The sequence below is a fragment of the Elephas maximus genome, chromosome 3 (genome assembly GCF_024166365.1).
Source record: "Elephas maximus indicus isolate mEleMax1 chromosome 3, mEleMax1 primary haplotype, whole genome shotgun sequence".
Lineage (NCBI taxonomy): Eukaryota > Metazoa > Chordata > Mammalia > Proboscidea > Elephantidae > Elephas > Elephas maximus.
The window spans coordinates 2,857,796-2,884,423 of NC_064821.1; the positions used below are offsets into that span (position 1 = coordinate 2,857,796).

At 41.8% G+C, this 26,628-nt stretch overlaps 1 protein-coding gene across 3 annotated transcripts in view; it reads left to right on the top strand.

Annotated features, from left to right (window-relative positions):
• LOC126071869 (zinc finger protein 883-like) overlaps positions 1-26,628 on the top strand; it is a 79,382-nt gene that overhangs the window by 34,320 nt on the left and 18,434 nt on the right. The window lies entirely within an intron of this gene.

The following is a 26,628-nucleotide window of genomic DNA, read 5'->3' on the forward strand; positions in this document are numbered from 1 at the left end:
CTGCTGTCCTTTACACGGAAACCCTGGTGGTGTAGTGGTTAAGTGCTATGGCTGCTAACCAAAGGGTCGGCAGTTCGAATCCACCAGGCGCTCCTTGGAAACTCTGGGGGGCAGTTCTACTCTGTCCTGTAGGGTCGCTATGAGTCATAATCGACTCGACGGCACTGGGTTTGGTTTTTGGTTTGGTTTTATCCCTTACACAAACCTCTGGTAACAGGTTTTAGACCATTCCAACAAAAGAAGAAAAAACTTAATCTCCCCTGATGGAAAAACGGAAACAGACTCCCTTTTGCATAAAGCATTTAATTTAGAAATTTGCAAATGTGCATTCTTTCTTTGTCCCTTTTGAGAAATCCTCTTGAAAGGCTAAACTTCTTGGCAGTGTTACAACCCAAGAATGTTTCCTCCACGACCAGGGAGCCTTCTGTCTAAACTGTACTCAGTAAGGAAGACAGCCCCTTGTCTCATACTTTCTTTGGGAGCGTAAGAGTCTAATTTGGGTGGGCTCCAAGCTGTAAAACTACCACCTGTGATAAAGACATCAGAAGATTATTTCTCCAGAATTGACGAGACAAGCTGAAGGTGATGGGCACATAACAATTCTGAAGGAGACCCTGAATTTTCAGGAGTCTCCCCTATAAATTTTGGCTCTTTTAGAATAATAGCTAGATGGACAACCCTCTCTGTCTTAGACTAGGTTCTCTAGAGAAGTGAAAGCAGTGAATCTCATATATATAAAGAGATTTATCACAAGGAAATGGCTCATGTGGTTGTAGATGCTGGCAGATCGCATTCCCATGGATCAGGCATCAGGCTAGAGACTTCTGACTCATGTAGCCGCAGGGACTGACAAACCCAAGATTGGCGGGTTGGACTGCAGGCTGCTGACTCTCGTGCTGCAGAGGCTGACAAATCCAAGATTGGCGGTACAATGACAGGATGCTGGCGCACAGGCAGATGAATCACAGACTTGTCAGGCAACGTGTAAGTCCACTGTCTCATGGGCTGCAGAGTCTGATGAATTCCAAGATCAGTAAGTAAGAAGGCAGGCTGCTGTCTCCCACTTGTGGAGGCCAAAAAATCCCAAGATGGTCAGGTAAGATGGTAGGCCACTAGCTCACAGCCTATGTTGGCTGTTGAATCCCAAGATCAGCAGGTGGTACATCAGGCTGCTGGCTCATATCTAAAGAACAGGAGTTCACACGATGAAGAGCCAGATGCAGGATCCAGAGCAAATGTTCGAGCATTAGCAGAACATCCGAATTTAAGTTGAATACAGGCCACACCCTGGAGGAGAGTTCTTTACAACTGACTGGATGATTACCTCAGATCACACCATATAGGATGATATCAATACATAACTGCCAAATTACAGCATTACATAACTGCTACACTACATCATTAATAACTGCCAAACAACTGAGAATCATGGCATAGTCAAGTTGACACACAACGTTAACAATCACAGTCCACCGCTTGTCAACTTCGCACCTGTACACGTCTCCTTAAACCATCCACAATCTCTAAATGAAGACAATTACACAGTCACACTTCCACCCAACTTGATACAACTATTATGCATTGAACCAAAAATGCAATAGCCCCGTTTACATTCTCTGCTTTCAGCTCAAATTCATCTGACATCAGCAGTGGTATCCCTCATTCTATGCCTTCTCTATAATGCAGCCTGAATTTCTGGCAGTTCATTGTTGATGTACTGTTGCAACAATTTTTTAATTATCTTTAGCAAAATTTTAATGAGTGTGATATTAATGATATTGTTTGACAATTTTGGCATTCTGTTGGATCACCATTCTTTGGAATGGGCACAAATGTGAATCTCTTCACTTGGTTGGCCAGGTACTTGTCTTCCAAATTTCTTGGCATAGACGAGTTAGCACCTCCAGCACTGCATCCATTTGTTGAAACATCTCATTTTGTATTTTGTCAGTCCTGGTGCTTTGTTTATTGCCAGTGCACTCATGCAGCTTGGACGACTTTATTAATACTGTTATGCATTGAATTGTGACCACCAAATATGTGTATCAAGGTGGATATGCCTTTATTCCCAGTTGTTTAGTTGTCCATCATTTTGTGATCTGATATGAATATCCTATGTGTTGTAAATCCTGAAGTCTATAATGTTAATGAGACAGAATTAGAGTGGGTTATGTTAATGAGGCAGGGCTCAATCTACAGAATTTGGTTGTATCTTTAGTCCATATCTTTTCAGAGATAAAAGAGAAACAGAGAGAGACCTCCTACCCTCAGGAAAGATGAGCTAGCTTCAGGGCCCAACCTGTGGACCCAGGGTCCCTGCATGTAGAAGCTTCTAGACTAGAGGAAGATTGCTAACAAGGACCTTCCAAAAGGGCTGACAGAGAGAAAAAGCCTTCTTCTAGAGCTGGCACAACCAATTTGGACATTCTCCTTTCCTAAATAATGAGAGAAAAAAAATTATGTTATTAAAGACACCTACTTGTGGTATTTCTGTTATAGCAGCACTAGATAACTAAGAATTTTGTACCAATAGTAGGGTGCTCTTCTAACACATGCCTGAAATGTGGAAGTGGTTTTGAAAGTGTGATTGCATAGAGACTGTAAGAGCTTTAGAGTAAGGGCCTAATAGTAAAAGAGTTTCAGGCACTTAAATACCAGTGACATAAATTCCAGCATCACAGCAACATGCCAGCTGCCATGCATCTGTCAGTTTGTTGTATGTTGGTGGCTTGCTTGTTGCTGTGATACTGGATGGTATGCCAATGGTGTTTCAAATACCAGGAGGGTCACACTGGGGGAACAGTTTTCAGTGGTTCTTCCGGACTAAGAGTAGGAAGAAGGACCTGACAGTCTACTTTTCAGAAAATTGGCCAGTGAAAACCTCATTAATACCAGCATAACATTGTCTGATATGGTGGTGGAATATGATCTCCTTAGGTTGAAAGGCACTCAAAAGATGACTGGGGAAGAACTGCCTCCTCAAAATAGGGTCAACGTTAATGGCATGGATGGAGTCAAATTTTTGGGACCTTCATTAGCTGATGTGGCTTGACTCAACATGTGAAGAAACAACTGCAAACATCCATTAATAATCGGAATGTGCAATGTACGAAGTATGAATCTAGGAAAATTGGAATTCATCGAAAATGAAATGGAACACAGAAAAATGGATATCCCAGGCATTAGTTAGCTGAAATGGACTGATATTGGCCATTTTGAATCAGACAATCATATAGTCCATAATGCTGTGAATGACAAATTGAAAATGAATGATGTCACATGCATCGTCAAAAGAACACTTAAAGATTTATCCTGAAATACAGTGCTGTCAGTGATAGGATAATATCCATAAGCCTACAAAGATGAACAGTTACTACAACTACTATTCAAATTTATGCATCAACCACTAATGCCAAAGATGAAGAAACTGAAGATTTCTACCAACTTCTGCAGTCTGAGATTGATGAAACATGAAATCAAGATGCATTGATAATTACTGGTGATTGGAATGTGCAAGTTGGGAACTGAAGAAGGATCGGTAGTTGGAAAATATGGCCTTGGTGATAGACATGATGCTGGAGATCACATGATAGAATTTTGCAGGATCAATGACTTCTTCAGTGCAAATATTTTTTCAAGAACATAAATGACGACCATACACGCGAACCTCCCCTGATGGAAACACAGAGATCAAATTGACTGCATATGTGGAAAGGTAATGGAAAAGCTCAATATCACCAGTCAGAAAAAGGTCTGGGGCCAACTACAGAACTGAATATCAATTGCTCATATGCAAGTTCAAGTTAAAACTGAAGAAAATTTATTATATCCCACCTTAATTTAGAGACCATTTCAAGAATAGAGTTGACACGGTTAATACTCCACCATGCATCTGTGAGTTTGCTGTACTATGGGGCTTCCTTGTTGCTGTGATGCTGGAAGGGATACCACCGGTATTCAAGTACCAGCTGTGTCACCCATGGTGGACAGGTTTCAGCTGAGCTTCCAGACTAAGAAAGAATTGGAAGAAGTACCCAGCGGTCCACTTCTGAAAAGAATTAGCCTGTAAAAACCTTATGAATAGCAGCAGAACATTGACCTAGTGACTGAAAAAGCCCAAGCTACACTGAAGGCATTGGCAAAAAACGAGGCTCTGGAAATTGACAGAATATCAATTGAGATGTTTCAACAAATGGATGCAGCGCTGGAAGTGCTCACTCATCTATGTCAAGGGATATGGAAGACAGCTACCTGGCCAGCTGATTGGAAGAGATCCATATTTATGCCTGTTCCCAAGAAAGGTGATCCAATCAAATGTAGAAATTTTCAAAAAACATTGTTTATATCACACGAAAGTAAAATTTTGTTGAAAATCATTCAAAAGTGGCTGCAGCAGTATATTGACAGGGAAATGCCAGAAATTTAGGTTGGATTGAGAAGAGAACGTAGAACCAGGGAAATCATTGCTGATGTCAGATGGATCCTGGATGAAAGCAGAAAATATCAGAAAGATGTTTACCTGTGTTTTATTGACTATGCTAAGATATTTGACTGTGTGGCTCATAAGAAATTATGGATAACATTCCGAAGAATGGGAAATCCAGAACACTTAATTGTGTTCATGTGGAACCTGTAATTCAAGAGGCAGTCATTGGGACAGAACAAGGGGATACTGCATGGATTAAAGTCAGGGAAGGTGAGCATCAGGGTTCTGTCCTTTCACCATGCTTATTCAATCCGTATGCTGAGCAAATAATCAGGAATACTGAACTATATGCAGAAGAATGGAACCTCGGGACTGAAGGATGGCTCATTAACAGCCGGTGATATGCAGATGACACAGCCTTCCTTGCTGATTGAATGTGAGGTGGACTTGAAGCACTTAGTGATGAACATCAAAGACTACAGCCTTCAGTATGGATTACAAATCAACATAAACAAAAATCTTCACAACTGGACCAATAAGCAACATCATGATAAACAGAAACAATATTGAATTTGTCAAGCTTATAGTCTTATTTGGATCCCTGATCAGCACCCGTGGAAACAGAAATTAAGAAATCTAATGATGTATTGCATTGGGCAAATCTACTGCAAAAGTGTTGACAAAGATGCCGCTTTGAGAGCTAAAGTGCACCCAACCCAACTCATGATATTTTCAATCACCTCATTTGCTTGTGAAAGCTAGACATTGAATAAGGAAGACTGAAGAAAAATTGATGCCTTTGAATTATGGTGTTGGCGAATTATATTGAATATGCCATTGATTGCTAAAAGAACTAACGAGTCTGCCTTGAAAAAATTACAACCAGAGTGCTCCTTGGAAGTAAGCATAGCAAGACTTCATCCCTCGTACTTTGCACTTATTATGAGGAGTGACCAGTCCCTGAAGAAAGACATCATGCTTGGTAAGGTGTAAGGCAGTGAAAAAGAGAGAGACACTGGAAGAGATAGCCTGACACAGTGGCTGTGACAGTGGGTTCAGACATAGCAAAGATTGTGAGAATGATGCCGACTGGGTAGTGTTTCGTTCTGTTGGACACAGGGTCTCTTTGAGTCAGAACCGACTCAAGAACACCTAACAACAACAGTAGAAAAAGCCTAGATTTCCTTTAAGAGTCTGTTGGTGGGATTATGGACATCAAAAACAATTCTGGTGAGGTGTCAAAAGGAAGTGAGGAGAGTGGTAACACCGGAGACTGCGGAGACATCTAGATGCAGCAACAGAGCAATGGCAGCAGCAGAACCAGGAGACCTGTGTGAGAGCACAGGAGCTAATCCATGAAATCAGAGAGCTGAGTGCCTTCTGGCAGGAGGCGTCCTGGTGGAGTGGGGGGCCTAACGGCACTTATCGATGGAGCTAGGCTTGCAGACCTACGGAGAAAGAGCTGAGTTCCTTCCAGCAAAGGTTTACCGACAGAGTGTGGTGCTTCCAGGCACTTATTACAGCTGAAGAGTTGGCAAAGAGCCCTGGAGGGCCAAGAAGCCAAGCAACCAAGAAGCAGAAGCTGAGGAGACAAGGACCACAGGAAGGAGAGCTGCTTCAATCCAAATAGTATGGCCTCGACCTCTGGTTTATCAAAGGGTTGAACGGCAGCCTGCTTGGTCTCAAAGGATGGGGCATCACCTCCTAGATTTCAAAGAGTCAGATTGTCACCAACTCAGTTCAGGAGTGTGGGGCTTCCTTTCACAAGTGCCAGGGGAATGGGGCTGGTTCTGTTGCCCAAAGTTGAGGGACAGGACTGCCATGCCCAAGGAGTATAAGAACGGGGCCTGCCAGGGCCAAGGAAGTGGGGTTGCCATTCAGATGGACCAGGAGAATGGGACAGCCCAAAACCAAGAGAGTAGAGTTGCCATTTCAGTGGGTCTGGAAGGTGAAGCTGAAGTCGAGGGCCAAGGGACCTCCACCCAGGTTTCAGAGAGTGCGACCAGCCAGAGTCCGGAATGCAGGGCTATTGCCTAAGTAGTCTTAGCGAATAGATTATTATTTTCAAGCCTTGAGAGCTAATGTAATGTGTTCTGCTGACTTCCTTGGTGCCTGTTACCCCTTCTTTCCCTCCAATTTCTCACATTTGTAATGGAAGTCCCCACCTGGAGTCTGTTAGACCATTGTCCTTTGTAGCAGATAACTTGTATTCTAGATTTCATGGATGATTTCATTATGCCAGTTGACTTAGATGTCCCCTGAAACCATGGTCCCCAAATCCCCACCCCGGCTACGCTGGCCTTCAAAGAATTCAGTTTGTTCAGAAAACTTCTTTGCTTTTGGTTTAGTCCAGTCGTGCTGACCTCTCCTGTATTGTGTGTTGTCTTCCCCTTCACCTAAAATAGGTCTTGTCTACTATCTAATTAGTGAAAACCCCTCTCCCTCCTTCCCTACCTGCTCTTGTAAGCATCAACAATATATTGTTCTCTGTTTATTTCTTATAATAGTTGTCTCATGCAACATTTGGCCTTTTACAACTGACTAATTTCACTCACCATAATGCCTTCTAGATTCCTCCATATTATAAAATGTTTCATGGATTCATCATTGTTCTTTATCGATGCATAGTATTCCATTGTGTGAATATACCATAATTTATTTATCCATCCATTGATGGGCACCTTGGTTGCATCCATCTTTTTGCTATTGTAAACAATGCTGCAGTGAACATGGGTGTGCGTGTATCTGTTCGTGTAAAGGCTCTTATTTCTCTAGGATATATTTCAAGGAGTGGGATTGCTGGATCATAAATGGTAGTTCTATTTCTACCTTCTAAGGAAGTGCCAAATCGATTTCCAAAGTGGTTGTACCATTTTACATCCCCACTAGCAGTGTATCAGTGTTCCAGTCTCTCCACAACCTCTCCAACATTTATTGTTTTGTTTTTTGGATTAATGCCAGCCTTGTTGGAGTGAGATGGAATCACATTGTAGTTTTGATTTGCATTTTTCTAATGGCTAATGATCGTGAACATTTCCTCATGCATCTGTTAGCTACCTGAATGTCTTCTTTGGTGAAGTGCCTGTTCATATCCTTTGCCCATTTTTTAATTGGGTAGTTTGTCTTTTTGTAGTTGAGTTATTGCAGTATCATGTAGATTTTAGAGATCAGACACTGATCAGAAATGTCATAGCTAAAAACTTTTTCCTAGCCTGTAGGTAATCTTTTTACTCTTTTCATGAAGTCTGTGGATGAGTATAGGTGTTAGATTTTTAGGAGCTCCCAGTTATTTAGCCACCATGTGCCTGTCAGTTTGTCGTACTGTGGGGGCTTGTGTGTTGCTGTGATGCTGGAAGCTATGCCACCTGTATTCAGATTCGTCACCCATGGAGGATAAGTTTCAGCTGAGCTTCCAGACTAAGACAGACTAGGAAGAAGAACCGCGCAGTCTTCTTCTGAAAAGAATTAGCCAATGAAAACCTTATGAATAGCAGCAGAACATTGTCTGATATAGTGCTGGAAGATGAGCCCCCCAGGTTGGAAGGCACTCAAAAGACAACTGGGGGAGAGCTGCCTCCCAAAGGAGAGTCTACCTTAATGATGTGGATGGAGTAAAGCTTTCGGGACCTTCGTTTGCTGATGTGGTACGACTCAAAATGAGAAGAAACAACTGCAAACATCCATTAATAATTGGAATGTGGAATGTTCGAAGTATGAATCTAGGTAAATTGGACATTGTCAAAAATGAAATGGAATGCATGAACATCGATATGCTAGGCATTAGTGAGCTGAAATGGACCAGTATTGGCCATTTTGAATTGGACAATCATATAGTACAGGGTCAACGGAAAAGAGGAAGACCCTCTACGAGGTGGAGTGACACTGTGGCTGGAACAATGAGATCAAGCGTAACAACGATTTTAAGGATGGCACAGGACCGGGCTGTGTTAGGTTCTGTTGTGCATGGGGTTTCTATGAGTCGGAACTGACTGGATGGCACCTAACAACAACAAAAGGTATCTAGTTTCTCTTCTGCATTGTTAGTAATGTTTTGTATACTGTTTATGCCATGTATTAGGGCTCATAGCGTTGTCCCTATTTTTTTCTTCCATGATCTTTATCATTTTAGATTTAGGTCTTTGATCCATATTGAGTATGTTTTCGTACATGGTGTGAGGCATGGGTCTTTTTTCATTTTTTTGCAGATGGATATCCAGTTATGCCAGCACCATTTGTTAAAAAGACTGTCCTTTCCCCATTTAACTGTTTTGGGGCCTTTATCAAATATCAACTGCTTGTATGTGGATGGATTTATATCTGGATTCTCAATTCTGTTCCATTGGTCTATGTATCTGTTGTACCAGTACCAGGCTGTTTTGACCACTGTGGTGGTATAATAGGTTCTAAAATCAGGTAGAGTGAGGCCTCCCACTTTTTCAGTAATGCTTTACTTATCCAGGGCCTCTTTCCCTTCCATATGAAGCTAGTGATTTGTTTCTCCACCTCATTAAAAAACGTTGTTAGATTTTGGATTGGAATTGCGTTGTGTCTATAGATGGCTTTTGGTAGAATAGACATTTTCACAGTGTTGAGTCTTCCTATCCATGAGCAAGGTATGTTTTTCCACTTATGTAGGTGTCTTGTTTTCTTGCAGTATGTCTTGTAGTTTTCTTTGTATAGGTCTTCTATGTTTCTCGTAAGATTTATTCCTAAGTGTTCTATCTTTTTGGGGGCAACTGTAAATGGTACTGATTTGGTGATTTCCTCTTCAATGTTCTTTTTGTTGCTGTTGAGGAATCCAACTGATTTTTGTATATTTATCTTGTAACCTGATACTCTGCTGAACTCTTCTATTAGTTTCAGTAGTTTTCTTGAGGATTGATTCTTCAGGATTTTCTGTGTATAAAATCATGTCATCTGCCAAAAGAGATACTTTTCTTTTTCCTTACAAATCTGATTGTCCTTTATTTCTTTCTCTAGCCTAATTGCTCTTGCTAGGTTCTCCAACACAATGTTGAATAAGAGTGGTGATAAAGGGCATCTTTGTCTGGTTCCCGTTCTTAAGGGGAATGCTTTGAGACTCTCTGCATTTAGGATGATGTTGGCTGTTGGCTTTGTATAAATGCCCTTTATTATGTTGAGCAATTTACCTTCTATTCCTATTTTGCTGAGAGTTTTTACTGTGAATGGGTGTTGAACTTTGTCAAATGCCTTTTCTGCATCAATCGATAGGATTATGTGGTTCTTGTCTTTTGTTTTATTTATGTGGTGGATTACATTAATTGTTTTTCTAATGTTGAGCTCTCCCTGCATACCTGGTATGAATCCCACTTGGTCATGGTGAATTATTTTTTTGATATCTTGTTGAATTCTCTTGGCTAGAATTTTGTGGAGGATTTTTGCATCTAAGTTCATGAGGGATATAGGTCTGTAATTTTTTTTTTTTTTTTTTTTGTGGTGTCTTTACCTGGTTTCGGTATCAGGGATATGCTGGCTTCATAGAATGAGTTTGGGCATATTCCATCCTTTTCAATGCTCTGAAATACCTTTAGTAATAGTGATGTTAACTCTTCACTGAAAATTTGGTAGAGCTCTTCAGTGAAGCTGTCAGATCCAGGGCTTTTGTTGGGAGTTTTTAAATTACCTTTTCAACCTCTTCTTTTGTTATGCGTTTATTTAGTTGTTCTACCTCGGTTTGTGTTAGTTTAGGTAAGTAGTGCGTTTCTAGAAATCCTCAAGCTGAAATAACTGAAGAAAAAGCTTCAAGTTGCAATATTTATGGTTTCTATGGGCAAAATATTGAATCACGCGGGAAGCATCAAAAATGATGGAGGAAATACATAGAGTCACTGTACCAAAAAGAATTGATCGATGTTCAGTCATTTCAGAAGGGAGTGTATAATCAGGAAACAATACTACTGAATGAAGGAGTCCAAGGTGCAATGAATGCACTGGTGAAAAACAAGGCTACAGAAATTCATGGAATACCCATTGAGATGTTTTTGCAAATGGATGAAAAGATGGAAACGCTCACTCTTCTGTGCCAGGAAATTCAGAAGTCTGCTGTTTGGGCGATTCCCCATGCATCTGTCAGTTTGTCGTACTGCAGGGGCTTCCGTGGTGCTATGATGCGGGAAGCTATGCCACTGGTATTCATATACCAGAAGGGTCACCCATGGCAAAGAGGTTTCAGCTGAGCTTCCAGACTAAGACTAGAAAGAAGGACCTGGCGGTCTACTTCGGAAAAGATTTAGCTAGCTAAAACTTTATATCAGCGGAACATCTTCTGATATAGTGCTGGAAGATGAGCCCCTCAGGGTAGAAAAAAAAGAAGGACCTGGCGGTCTACTTCGGAAAAGATTTAGCTAGCTAAAACTTTATATCAGCGGAACATCTTCTGATATAGTGCTGGAAGATGAGCCCCTCAGGGTAGAAGACACTCAAAAGACGACTGGGGAAGAGCTGCCCCCCAAAGGAGAGTCGGCCTTAACGACGTGGGTGGAGTCAAGCTTTTGGGACCTTCATTTGTTGATGTGGCACTACTCAAAATGAGAAGAAACAGCTGCAAACATCCACTAATAATAATAAACCCAGTGCCTTTGAGTTGATTCCGACTCATAGCTACCCTACAGGACAGAGTAGAACTGCCCCATAGAGTTGCCAAGCAGTGCCTGGTGGATTTGAACTGCCTACCATTTGGTTAATAGCTATAGCACTTAACCACTACGCCACCAGGGTTTCCCAATAATGATGTCATCTTGAAAACTAAAGTGCACCTGATCCAAGCCGTGGTGTTTTCTGTTGCCTCATATGCATGTGAAAGCTGGACAGTGAATAAAGAAGACCAAAGATTTGACGCCTTTGAATTGTGTTGGCGAAGAATATTGAATATACTATGGAATGCCAAAAGAACTAACAAATCAGTTTTGGAAAAAGTAGAGCTGAATGCTCCTTAGAAGCAAGGATGGCGAGGCTGCGTCTCACATTCTTTGGACATGTTATCAAGAGAGATCAGTCGCTGGAGAAGGACAACATGCTTTGTAACATAGAGGGCCAACCAAAAAGAAGAAGACTCTCCATGAGATGGATTGACACAGTGGCTGCAACAATTGGCTCAAGCCTAAAAATGATAGTGTGGATGGCCTAGGACCAGGCAGTGTTTCATTCTGTTGTATGTAGGGTTGCTATGAGTCAGAATCAACTCGACAGCACCTAAGAACAACAATAACACCTTGTGAATTTACTGGAAGAGATGCATATATGTGTTCATTCCAAAGGCAGATGATTGGGGCCAGGAAGCTGTCTTCCAAATTTCTTGAAGTAGACAACTGAGCACCTGCATTGTTCCATCTGTTTTTTGAAACATCTCAATTGGTATTCCGTCAATTCCTGGAGTCTTGTTTTCCGTTATTCCTTCAGTACAGCTTAGACATCTTCCTTCAGTACCATCAGTTCTTGATCATATTCTACCTCTTGAAATAATTTGACATCAACCAATTCTTTTTGGTACAGTGACTCTTTATATTCCTTCTATTTTCTTTTCATGCGTCCTGCGCTTTTCAGTGTTTTGCCCATAGTATCCTTCAAAAGAATTAAGGATAGTAAGACTTCATCTCACATACTTTGGACATGTTATCAGGAGGGACCAGTCTCTAAAGCAGGACATCATGCTTGGTAAAATAAAGGCTCCGTGAGAAAGAGGAAGGCACTCAACAGGATGGATTGATACAGCAGTGGCTGTAGTAATGGGCTCAATCCAAACAGCAATTGTTAGGATGGTGAGGGAGTGTGCAGGGTTTCCTTCTGTTGTACATGGAGTCGCTATGAGTCGGAACTGAATCGATGTCACCTAACAACAGCAATCCTTCAATATTACAACTGTACACCTTCCATCTTCGTTTGATGCTTTCTGCATTGTTCAATAATTTCTCTGTGTAATCCTTCAACATTGCCACTCAAGACTTGAATTTTTTTCATCAGGTCTTTTAGCTTGAGAAATGCTGAGCATGTTCTTCATTTTTGGTTTTCTAACTCCAGGTCTTTGTGCTTTTCATTGTAATACTTTGTTTTTTCAAGTTGCTCTTTTAAATGTTCTGTGCAGCTCTTTTACGTTGTCATGTTTTCTTTTTGCTTTAGCTACTCCAAAATCCCCCCTATGTGCCTGTCAGTTTGTTGTACTGTGGGGTCTTCTGTGTTGCTGTGATGTTGGAAGCTATGCCATCGGCATTCAGATGCCAGCAGGGTCACCCATGGAGAAAAGGTTTCGGCTGTGACTCCAGACTAAGACAGACTAGGAAGAAAGACCTGGCAGTCTACTTCTGAAAAGCATTAGCCAGTGAAAACCTTATGAATACCAGCGGAACATTTTCTGATATAGTGCTAGAGGATGAGCCCCCTAGGTTGGAAGGCACTCAAAAGATGACAGAGGAAGAGCTGCCTCCTCCAAGTAGAGTTGACCTTGATGTGGATGGAGTAAAGCTTTTGGGACCTTCATTTGCTGATGTGGCATGACACAAAATGAGAAGAAACAGCTGGAAACATCCATTAATAATCGGAACCTGGAACGTACGAAGTATGAATCTAGGAAAATTAAAAATCGTCAAAAATGAAATAGGAAAACATCCATATGCCTACAAGGAAAACCAATTAATACAACTATTATTCAAATATACGCACCAACCACTAGGGCCAAAGATGAATAGAAGATTTTTATCAGATGATGTAGTCTGAAATTGATCGCACATGCAATCAAGATGCATTGATAATTACTGGTGATATTAATGCGAAAGTAGGAAACAAAGAAGAAGGATCAGTAGTTGGAAAATATGGTCTTGGGGATAGAAACAATGCCGGAGATCGAATAATACAATTTTGCAAGACCAACAACTTCTTCATTGCAAATACTTTCTTTCACCAACATAAACGGCAACTATACACATGGACCTCGCCAGAGGGGATACATAGAAATCAAATTGACTACATCTGTGGAAAGAGACAATGGAAAAGCTCAATATCATCAGTCAGAACAAGGCCAGGGGCCGACTGTGGAACAGACCATCAATTGCTCATATGCAAGTTCAAGATGAAACTGAAGAAAATCAGAGCAAGTCCATGAAAGCCAAAATGTGACCTTGAGTATATCCCACCTGAATTTAGAGGCCATTTGAAGGATAGATTTGTCTCATTGAACACTAGTGACCGAAGACCGGACAAGTTATGGAATGACATCAATACGTGAAGAAAGGAAGAGGTCACTGAAAAGACAGGAAAGAAAGAAAAGACCAAGATGGATGTCAGAGGAGACTCCGAAACCTGCCCTTGAACGTCGAGCAGCTAAAGCAAAAGGAAGAATTGATGAAGTAAAAGAACTGAAGAGAAGATTTCAAAGGGCAGCTCGAGAAGTCAAAGTATTATAATGACATGTGCAAAGAGCTGGAAATGGAAAACCAAAAGGGAAGAACACGATTGGTGTTTCTCAAGCTGAAAGAACTGAATCAAAAATTCAAGCCTCAAGGTGCAATTGTGAAGGATTCTATGGGGAAAATATTAAATGACGCAGGAAGCATCAAAAGAAGGTGAAAGGAATACACAGAGTCATTATACCAAAAAGAATTAGTCGATGTTCACCCATTTCAAGAGGTAGCATATGGTCAGGAATCGATGATACTGGAGGAAGAAGTCCAAGCTGCTCTGAAGGCATTGGTGAAAAACAAGGCTCCGGGAATTGATGGAATATCAATTGAGATGTTTCAACAAACAGATGCAACGCTGGAGGTGCTCAATCGTCTATGCCAAGAAATACGGAAGACAGCTTCCTGGCCAACTGACTGGAAGAGATCCATATTTATGCCTATTCCAAAGGAAGGTGATCCAACCAAATGTGGAAATTATAGAACAATATCATTAATATCACTTGCAAGCAAAATTCTGGTGAAGATCATTCAAAAATGGCTGCAGCAGTATATTCACAGGGAACTCCCAGAAATTCAGGCCAGTTTCAGAAGAGGACATGCAACCAGGGATATCATTGCTGATGTCAGGTGGATCCTGGCTGAAAGCAGAGAATACCAGAATGATGTTTCCCTGTGTTTTATTGACTATGCAAAGGCATTCGACTGTGTGGATCATTACAAATTATGGATAACACTGCGAAGAATGGGAATTCCAGAACACTTAATTGTGCTCATGAGGAACCTTTAGATAGATCAAGAGGCAGTTGTTCGGACAGAACAAGGGGATACTGATTGGTTTAAAGTCAGGAAAGGTGTGCGCCATGGTTGAATTCTTTCACCATACCTATTCAATCTGTATGCTGACTCAATAATCGGAGAAGTTGGTCTATATGAAGAACAACGGGGCATCAGGATTGAAGGAAGACTCATTCACCTGCATTATGCAGATGAGACAACCTTTCTTGCTGAAAGTGAAGAGGACTTGAAGCACTTACTAATGAAGATCAAAAACCACAGCCTTCAGTATGGATTACACCTAAACATAAAGAAAACAGAAATCCTCACAACTGGACCAATGAGCAACATCATGATAAACGGAGAAAAGATTGTAGTTGTCAAGGATTTCATTTTGTGTGGATCCACAATCAACAGCGATTGAAGCAGCAGTTAAGAAATCAAAAGACGCATAGCATCGGGTAAATCTGCTGCAAAGGACCTCTTCACACTGTCGAAGAGCAAAGATGTCACCCTGAAGACTAAGGTGTGCTTGACCCAAGCCATGGTATTTTCAATTGCATTATATGCAACGGAAAGCTGGACAATGCATAAGGAAGACCGGAGAAGAGTTGATGCCTTTGAATTGTGGTGTTGGCGAAGAATATTGAATATACCGTGGATTGCCAAAAGAACGAACAAATCTGTCTTAGAAGAAGTACAACCGGAATGCTTCTTAGAAGCAAGGATGGTGAGACTGCATCTTAAATACTTTGGACATGTTGTCAGGAGGGATCAGTCCCTGGAGAAGGACATCATGATTGGCAAAGTACAGGGTGAGTGGAAAAGAGAAAGACCCTCAATGAGGTGGATTGACACAGTGGCTGCCACAGTGGGCTCAAGCATAACAACGATTGTAAGGGTGGTACAGGACCGGGCAGTGTTTCGTTCTGTTGTTCACAGGGTCACTATGAGTTGGAACCGACTCAACAGCACCTAACAACAACAACAACACTCCAAAATCCAAGGAGTCATACTTGTTGTCGTGCCTCCTTTTTAGTTGTAGAAGGGGCCAGATGTAAGAACTTAACCCTCACTTTAGAAAGAATATTTTGACATGCCCAAACAACCAAACCCCTTCACATTGCGCTGAGGTTGAGGACCCTGAATTTTTGTGGGATTAATTTCCCACCCTTTAGGAGCATATGTGTTAACAGTAAGTCCCACATCACTGACACATCTTCCTTACTGGGTCTAGTCGTTATGATGTCATCAGTGTAAAGGACCAGTTCTATGTCTTGGAGAAGGGAAAAGCGATTAAGGTCCCTGATCATCCATCATCATTAAACATTCCCAACTCTTCCCATCAAGTTAACAGAAGCTCAGTGTCCCCTTTTATCTTCCTTTCCCCCTCCCTGCCACTCATCCAATGTGTTGTTGTAGTTAGGTGCCGTCGAGTTGGTTCCGACTCATAGCAACCCTATGCACAACAGAACGAAACACTGCCCGGTCCTGAGCCAACCTTACAGTCGTTGTTATGCTTGAGCTCATTGTTGCAGCTGCTGTTTAAGTCCACCCCGTTGAGGGTCTTCCTCTTTTCCGCGGACCCTGTTCTTTGCCAAGCATGATGTCCTTCTCTAGGGACTGATCCCTTCTGACAACATATCCAAAGTATGTAAGATGCAGTTTTGTCATCCTTGCTTCTAAGAACTCTTCTGGTTGTACTTCTTCTAATACAGATTTATTCGTTCTTCTGGCAGTCCATGGTATATTTAACATTCTTCGCCACCACCACAATTCAGAGGTGTCAGTGCTTCTTCGGTGTTCCTTATTCATTAAACGGCTTTCACATGCATATGATATGATTGAAAATACCATGGCTTGGGTCAGGCGCACCTTAGTCTTCAGGGTGACATCTTTGCTCTTCAATGCTTTGAAGAGGTCCTTTGCAGCAGATTTACCCAATGCAATGCGTCGTTTGATTTCTTGACTGCTGCTTCCATGGTGTTGATTGTGGATCCAAGCAAAATGAAATCCTTGACAACTACAATCTTTTCTCCGTTTATCATGATGTTGCTCATTGGTCCAGTTGTGAGGATTTTTTTTTCTTTATGTTGATGTGCAATCCATACTGAAGGCTGTGGTCTTTGATCTTTATTAGTAAGTGGTTCAAGTCCTTTTCACTTTCAGCAAGCAAAGTTGTATCATCTTCGTAACGCAGGTTGTCAGTGAGTTTTCCTTGAATCCTGATGCCCTCCCTGTTCTTCATATAGTCCAGTATATCCAGTGATAAACTTTGATAATTATGCACTTGTCTTTTCTAGGTATTTCATAAAAATGGAATCACAGAATATTTGTCCTTTTGTGACTTATTTCATTTGTCCTTATGGGTGAACAGTTTTCCATGGTGTGTACCACACTTTTTTTTTTTTTTTTTCAAGAAACAGATGTAGAGCTGGAAGTGCTCGCTCATCTATGCCAACAAATTTGGAGGACAGCGACCTGACCAACTAACAGGAAGAGATCCATATTTTTGCCTATTCTAAAGAAAGGTGATCCAACTAAATGTGGAATTTATCAAACAATATCATTAATGTCACATGTAAGCAAAATTCTGCTGAAGATCATTCAAAAGCAGCTGCCACAATATATCAACAGGGAACTGCCAGAAATTCAAGCTGGATTCAGAAGAGGACGTGGAACCAGGGGTATTATTGCTGATGTCAGATGGATCCTGGCTGAAAGCAGAGAATACGAGAAAGATGTTTACCTGTGTTTTTTGACTGCTAAGGCATTTGGCTGTGTGGGTCATAACAAATATGGATAACATTGCGAAGAATGGGAATTCTGGAAAACTTAATTGTGCTCATGAGGAATCTGTACATGGATCAAGAGGCAGTCCTTCGAACAGAACAAGGGGATACTGTAAGGTTTAAAATCAGGGAAGATGTGCTTCAGGGTTGTGTCCTTTCACCATACCTATTCAATCTGTATGCTGAGCAAATAACCCAGGAATCTGGACTATATGAAGAACTGGGAGGCAGGACTGGAGGAAGACTCATTAAAAACCTGTGTTATGCAGATAACACAACTGTGCTTGCTGAAAGTGAAGAGGTCTTGAAACACTTACTGATGAAGATCCAAGATCACAGCCTTCAATATGGATTACACCTCAACAAAAAGAAAAGAAAAAGCATCACAACTGGACAAATAAGCAACATCACAATAAACAAAAGATTGAGGTTGTCAAAGATTTCGTTTTACTTGGATCTGCAATCAACACCCATGGAAGCAGGAGTTAAGAAATCAGAAGATGCATTGCGTTGAGCAAATCAGCTGCAAAAGACCTCTTTAAACTATTGAAAAGCAAAGATGTCACCTGGAAGACTACAGTGCACACAAGACCTAGTGTTTGCAATCACCTTACATGCAGGAGAAAGCTGGACAATGAGTAAGGAAGACCAAAGAAGAATTGACGCCTTAGAATTACGGTGTTTATGAAGATTATTGAATATACCGTGAATCGAACAAATCTGTCTCAGAAGAAGTCGATGCTTGGTAAGTAGAGAGTCAGCGAAAAAGAGGAAGACCCTCCATGAGATGGGCTGACACAGTGGCTGCAACAATGGGTTCAATCGGAGCAACAATTTTGAGGATGGCACAGGACCAGGCAATATTTTGTTCTGTTGTGCATAGGATCACCATGAGCCAGAACCAACTGAAATACACCAAACAACAACACTTCTCTCGAAGGACATTTAGACTGTTTCCACCTTTACGCTCTTGTGATAAAAAGAGACTGGTTAATTGGCCTTCAGTATGATGTTTTATATTTATGTGGCTAGACGTGGGCTATGTTTCTTGTGTCTGTAGGTGTGAGAGGCTAAAATTTTCTGGTTGGTTGGTTTGTTTCTCTCCCTTCTTATCTTTGGGCTTCGCTAGAGACTTCTTTTTAAATTACGTCTTAAGCATTGATCCCCTTTTATTATACAGGATCCCTGTTGATTTGATGATACACTCACGGGGCGGGGAGGAAGCAGTCTGTAGTTCTAGGATTGGATTTCAGTCTCTTGGTGAGCCCAGTCTCCTCAAATGGCACCTTCACAAGTGGCTCGCAGGTCTCCTCCTCTATCCTTAGATGAGACAGAAATCCTAGATGGAGTTGCCATTGGGTCTTTCCCTTCCCCCAGATCCTTTAGACTCTTGTTAAAACCCCAGTTAGTTAAAGAGCTGGTCATATAGTTGCCTTTGAAGGCAAACCTTTTTAAGGAGAACAGGAAGCTTTGTGTTACTTTTCCCTCCCTCTGGTGGGAACAAGAGGGCAATATTCTCCCATCATCACAGTGAGAACCTGGTAGGGCTCCTGGAGCTAAAACTCACAAAAGTGGGGGGGGGTTGGGGGGACGCCCTATGAGTGTGTGTTCTGATATTTGACTCTCATGCAGACCTAGAGTGAGTCTTGTGCTACCAGTCAATTCAGTTTAAATTTTTTTGCCCCAGTACTGGCTTTAGCAGCAAGCTCTCCAAGGCTTTTGCTTCCGTAAAAGGTCATTCTCTGTATTTCCTGACTGTGTGTCCAGTTTGGGGGGAACCAATGTGTTTCTCACACTCTAATACTTAGTGGGCCCTACAGGCCAGCAGTTCCCAACATCAGTGTTCAAGTACTCATATGCTCATATGGCTTTTATGGACTGTCGACGCAAAAAAATTATGAAGTAGAACCTCCATGGGGCAGGAGGAGTGTAAGTTTCTTAGGGCTCATGGGCAAATTGACTGTTAAACCTACCTTAAAAAATGGGAATGTTAACCTATTCTTCATGGTCAGCAAACACAAGGGCGTGCTATTTTGTTATTTTACATCATTGGAGTGTATTTGTGTATGTTTTTAGGTGTAAATTTGTTCAGTGGTGTGGTCACTCATAATTGGCTCAAAAGTTTGAGAATTATGTGGTCATCTAGATTCTTGTGTTCTCTGTCTCTCACCTGAGCTCTGCTAACTTTTTTTTTTTTTGAAGGGCAGGCAATTTGTTTACCTTACAGGATGGTTAAATGGGGAAGCAGTTTGTAGGAATGTTTAGGATAGTGCTTGACACATAGGTTGGCATTCAGTGAATATCTGAATCACGAAGCAATCTTAAAAATAAGGAAGTTGATCTAGGATTTCTTATAGTTTTTTCAAGCGTAGTCAGAGACTCTTCTTTGACAGTCTTAAATAGCTGTGGATCATTTCACCAGGGGATATATATGTTGCTGTTGTTAGGTGCTGGCCAGTCAGTTCTGACTCATATCTGCTAACTTTTCAACACCGTTGCCTCTTACCATGAAGGAATCTGAGAGGATGACAGCGTATTTGTTGAGTTACAAAAAAAATAGGTAACAGACATGTAAAAATGTATAATTCTTAGAAGAAGATCCACTTTTTGGCAGGTGGTCTTGTCACCTCCCATTGAGCGGGGTTGCCCGTTTGTCCAGGACTGTAGACCTCTCATGGTCGCTGAGGGAAACAAGGAAAAGCCACTGTTCCGTCAGCGTTCCCTAGTTATTAATATCTCATCCTGCTTCATGTTTTGTTGAATGTGCTGGGGGGTCTTATGGACGGAGGTGAAATTGCTTTTTTTCTGCAAAGAAATGATCGTCTGAAGCGGAAATAGGGCTTCCTCTTATAGAGAATGTCTCTCCTTTCTGCTTTGTGTTCTGGCTATTAACATACAGAGTACTGAGATGGGAATTAGGCGGTGTCAAACTGGACAGATAAACTCAGCGTGTTAGGACTATCATTAAACTACGAGATAGGACGCCGAGAGTCAGGATGTAAATGCAGACAGCGAAAGGAAGAGCCCGATGGCCAAACTCTAGAGTAGATCGTAGAAACCTCTGTGCCCTTTCTGTGAGTTCAGTTCTGTGAATTCTGCATTTCCCTGCACTGAGAGCCTCACTTGAGCTTTCACACACTGGGGAAGATGGTACCTTGCTGACGCAGAACATGTGGGCTGTTTTAGGACTCAGTTGTGTTTGAGGATGTGGCCATGGACTTTAGCCAGGAAGAATGGGCTCTGCTGGATTTTGCTCAGAGGAAACACTACAGAGATGTGCTGATAGAAACCTTCAGGAACCTGGCCTCAGTTGGTAAGGAGGATTTCAGTTATCTCACACTTTTTTCATTACTCAGTGAATAGATTGCACTGATTGAGCTTGTCTCAGGGTTTGAGTTGAGGAATGGGAATACGTTGAAACAGAGAACAGACATCTGGTGCCCTTGGAGCTTGGCCTCTGGAGTCTTTCCCCTGAAAGACAAAACCTGCCTGTTAAACTGACTTTGTGTTTCTCTCCTGGTTATAAGCCTTGAGGGCCTGTAAGTGTTATAATAGTGTGCCTTGGCTTCAGGAGTCACTTTGGACAGAGTTGTGGATTGGTACCTCATTAGAGTTTTACTGCGTTTATTACAAATTTGACGTAATGATTTTGTTACAGATAAACTCATACCAGTCCACCTGTACAGACTCTGGAGACCAAAGTATTGGCCCAGCGTCAGGGAAATGTTGCCGTCCACTGTCTTCCCTCACGATCTGCCATTCCCTGTGAGCACTGTTTACGTTTATCAGAAAGCCCCATTATTTAGAAACACTGTGACAGCAATGGACTTGACCTCTATGAGATGATTCAGCCTATTCAACATGAGATAACTCAGGGCAGTGTTTACACATTTACTGTGTGTTGTTGTTGTTAGGTGCCGTCGAGTTAGTTCCGACTCATAGCGACCCTATGCACAACAGAACGAAATATTGCCCGGTCCTGCACCATCCTTACAATCGTTGTTATGCTTGAGCTCAGTGTTGCAGCCACTGTGTCAATCCATCTTGCTGAGGATCTTCCTCTTTTCCGCTGACCCTGTACTCTGCCAAGCATGATGTCCTTCTGCAGGGACTGATCCCTCCTGACAACATGTCCAAAGTGTGTAAGATGCAGTCTTGCCATCCTTGCCTCTAAGGAGCATTCTGGCTGTACTTCTTCTAAGACAGTTTCATCCATTCCTTTGGCAGTCCATGGTATATTCAGTATTTTTGGCCAACACCACAATTCAAAGGTATCAGTTCTTCTTCGGTCTTCCTTATTCATTGTCCAGCTTTCACATGCATATGATGCTATTGAAAATACCATGGCTTGGGTCAGGCGCACCTTAGTCTTCAGGGTGACATCTTTGCTCTCCGACACTTTAAAGAGGTCCTTTGCAGCAGATTTATCCAATACAAAGCGTCTTTTGATTTCTTGACTGCTGCTTCCATGGCTGTTGATTGTGGATCCAAGGGAAATGAAATCCTTGACAACCTCAATCTTTTCTCTGTTTATCATGATGTTGCTCGTTGGTCCAGTTGTGAGGATTTTTGTTTTCTTTGTGTTGAGGTGCAATCCATACTGAAGGCTGTGGTCTCTGATCTTCATTAGTAAGTGCTTCAAGTCCTCTTCACTTTCAGCAAGCAAGGTTGTGTCATTTCCATAATGCAGGTTGTTAATGAGTCTTCCTCCAATCCTGATGCCCCGTTCTTCCTCATATAGTCCAGCTTCTTGGATTATTTGCTCAGCATACAAATTAAATAGGTATGGTGAAAGGATACAACCCTGATGCACACCTTTCCTGACTTTAAATCAATCAGTACCCCCTTGTTCTATCCAAACTGCCTCTTGATCTATATATAGGTTCTTCATGAGCACAATTAAGTGTGTACTGTGTATGAAACACATTTACTGTGTACTGTATATGAAATAATAAAACACTGAATTCTGACAACATGCTGCCTATTTTTGACAGAAGGCATGCAGATGAGTGCCTCCATGAAAGTAAAGAAGGGAAAGACAAGGAAGGAAAAGATGGTAATTGAGGCTGGAAACCTTTCAGCGCGATTCCGTATCTTACCATTCTGAAAAGCACTCCTACTAGAGAAAATCCTCTGAACGCCGTCAACGTGGAACAGCTTTCAGGAATCCTACTTCATTTGAACATCACGTCAGATCTCACGCTGGAAGCCATGCCTGTGAGTGTAAGGAGTGTGGAGTGGCCTGCAGTTGTTCCCCTTCCCTAAGCACTCATGTGAAAACTCTCACTGGACAGAAAACTGATAAATGTAAGGAATGTGGCATCACCTGTAGTTCCTCGTCCGTCAGCACACGTGTACGGAGTCATGGTAGAGAGAGGCCCTGTGAGTGCAAGGAATTTGGGAAAGCCTTTGTCAGTTCTCAGCCCTCACTGAATGTAAGACAATTCAAAGTGGAAAGCATCCTTAGGATGGTAAGGAATATGGGAATATCTTTGGTTCTTCCTGGTCCCTCAGTAAACATACAGGTATTCACAGTGGAGTGAGGCCTGATGAATGGAAGGAATGTGGGAAAGCCATTTAAGGACTCACAGTGGAGAGTGGCCTCCTGAATGTCAGGAATGTGGGAAAAGCTTTTAGTCCTTCCTCATAGGCGATTAAGAACTCACAGTGGAGAGCAGCCCTACAAAGGTAAGGAATGTGGAAAAGCCTTTCACCAGTGCTCACACCTGATCAACCATATAAGAGCAGCTTTATAAATGTAAGGAATGAGGAAACAGCTTCAGTTCTCTCTCTGCTATTTGAATATGTGTGAGAAGGTATCCTGAAATTGTGTGTGTGTGTGTGTGTGTGTGTGTGTAACCCACCTGCAGATCTTGTGAATGTAAAGGACGAGGGAAGGCTTCAGTGTCCATCATTCCTCCAGGCTTGAGGACACCTCACACACTGGGGAGACTCCGCAGTTGTAAGCAGACTGCTTGTAGCACATGACTTGGAGTAAGTGTCAGAATGTTATTTTGGTGTGGTTATATAAAAATTTACTTTATTACAAAATCTCAAGAACTCTTGGTGTCTTAACTTTTGTGTGTTTTTTTTTTTTACCAACTATGTTTTAAAAGTTTTTATTTATACTTTTTCACATTGTAAGGCAGTCTGTTCTCATTGTACAAAACTTGATTTTGTCAGACAATTATAAGGGAATGCAAAAACCACTCAGAATTTACCACTCTCGGTATTTTAGGTACTTTAGGTTTTTTTGTATGCAAAGCAGTATTTTCTGAAAGACTGGATTATGCACTATGTGTAGTGTTTTACCAAACATTTTTTTCATTCTTTTCCTGTTTCCCCTCCCAATTACAATGATTCTTAGTTTACTAATGAGGAGACTGCACAGAAAATTTTAACCTGCATCCCACCATTTCAAAATAATGTCCCTCAAAAATGGTGCTTTGAGAAGCTGGGTATTCATTGCAGGAGGGCTCCCATTGTGGATACATAGCGATGGTGCCCCGCACAGACCCACAACCTGACCTAGATGCCGTGGAGCTTATCTCCAGCACAGGCACAGAACCTGTATTTTGAAACATCCTGCTTTTGGTAATTTTTGTGGTTCAAGGTGAATGCGTAGGCCAGGAGCGTCCATCCCTTCAGGAAGAGGTGGACGGGAAGGGGATCAGGATACCTTTACCAGGTCGTCTTCATCTGTCCTGCTCTACGTGTCAACAGTCCTCAAAGCAACGTTTGTGTCCTGGAGACACTAGCACCAGGGATATCATCTTGCTGACTGGCGAATCTGGCATGTTCTGGTCAATGCCAGCGGGTGGAATCGATTGGAGGTTTTATTACTTATATTCTAGTGTTGTTACGTGCTGTCGAGTTGCCTCTGACTCATAAAGACCATGTGTACAACAGAACAAAACACTGCCCAGTCCTGCACCATCCTCACAGTCCTTATTCTTGACTCCTTTGTTGTAACCACGGTGTCACTCCATCTCGTTGAGGGTCTTCCTCTCTTGGTGACTCTCTCCTTTGCCAAGCATGATGTCCTTCTCCATGCACTGATCCCTCCTGATAACATGTCCAAAGTATGTAAGACGCAGTCTCGCCATCCTTGCTTCTCAGGAGCATTCTGGTCGTACTTCTTCCAAGATTTGTTCGTTCTTTTGGCAGTCCTTGGTATAGTCCACATTCTTCATTGATACCATAATTCAAAGTAATCATTTCTTCCTTCGTCTTTTTTATTGTCCAGCTTTCACATGCATATGAAGTGATTGGAAACACCATGGCTTGGATCAAATGCACATTAATCTCTAAAGTGACATCTTTGCTTTTTAACACTCTGAAAAGATCTTCTGCAGCAGATTTTCCCAATGCAATACGTCATTTGATTTCTTGACTACTCCTTCCATGTTTGTTGATGGTAGACCCAAGTAAATTCAAATGCTTGACAGCTTTAATCTTTTCTCCATATTTCATGATGTTCCTTATTGATAGAATTGTAAGGATTTTTGTTTTCTTTATGTTGAGCCATAATCCATACTCAAGGCTGTAGTCCTTGATCTTCATCAGTAAGTCTTCTTCATTTTCAGCAAGCGAGGTTGTGTCATCTCAATTTCACAGGTTGTCAATGAGTCTTCCTCCAGCCTTGATGCCCCAGGTATTCTTCCTCATATAGTCCAGCATCTCAAATTATTTCCTCAGCATACAGATTGAATAAGTATGGTGAAAGGATACGACACTGACGCTCACCTTTCCTGACTTTCAACCCCTTGTTCTGTCCAATCGACTGCGTCTTGGTCTATGTGCAGGTTCCTCATGAGCACAATTAAGCCTTCTATAATTGCCATTCTTGTTGAGGAATTCCCTCAACAAGGTGGATTGACACAATGTTTGCAACAGTGGGCTCAAACATAGCAATGATTGTGAGGATAACGCAGGACCAGGGAGTGTTTGTTCTGTTCTACATAGGGTCGCTATCAGTCAGAATTAATTGACAGTCCCTAACAGCAAAAACAAAATGATTGCTTGCGGCCTCAGAAACTAAGAGTAACGTAAAACTCATGGTTTGGTTTTATTGCAATTCCTTGCTTCACAGGGACATAAAGCATAATTAGAATCAAATTCGTAATATTGTCAAACTGAGGTAAAATATTGAGGGCATCTGTTAACCAAAGGTGCAAAATACTAAGTCTTGGAGACAGTCCATTTTATAGATTAAAAGTCCTATTCCTGTTCGTAATGTAGATTTGATAACATTTATTGATGGGTCATGTACTCAGGATAAAATTGGCCAGTTAAGGCTTCCTGTGCTCTGGTGACATGAGATTTTGGAAGCATGTTTTGTGTGGAATTAAGTCTGCTAGTGCAGACAAGTGACTGGCAGTTACTACAGCTGCAGTTCATGGTTCTGGACTTGAAGGGAATATGTTTGTTGTTGTTTCTGTTAGGTGCCACCAAGTTGCTTCTGGCTCTTAGCGATCTTGTGTACAACAGAACAAAATACTGCCCGGTCCAGCACCATCCTCAGAATCATTGCTATGCCTGAACCCATCACTGTAGCCACCGTGTCAATCCATCTCTTTTGGGACCTTCCTCTTTCTTGCTGACCCTCTCCTTTGCCAAGGATGATGTATACATAGGCATTAAATATATGTTTGGTATCTGTCATGCAACAGGGCCATCTTGCGGAAAAAAATAGGGGATTTCTGACTTCATTGCAACCTAGACTATCTCCTGGAATATTGATAGTTGCTTTACTATAGGCTTTACAAGTGATTTTTTCAGATATCAGGAATTCATTGTAGAGCTCAAACAAGGGAGAATGACAAAATTTCTTAAGTCAGTGATATTTCTGACAGAGCTGCAAAGGTCAGTGTTAAGCCATGGCAGACCCAAAACTGGGAACCCCTACTTTCTGCCAATAAGAAATTTTTGTTCATTCCCAAATTTGTGCTTCTCAAAAGGAAAGTGTTGTGTTGTTAGGTGCCATTGAGTCGGTTGCGACTCATAGTGACCCTATGCACAACAGAACAAAACACTGCCTGGTCTTGCGCCATCCTTACAATCATTGTTATGCTTGAGCTCATTGTTGCAGCCACTGTGTCAATCCACCTCGTTGAGGATCCTCCTCTTTTCCCCTGACCCTGTACCCTGCCAAGCATGATGTCCTTCTCCAGGGACTGATCCCTCCTGACAACATGTCCAAAGTATGTAAGATGCAGTCTTG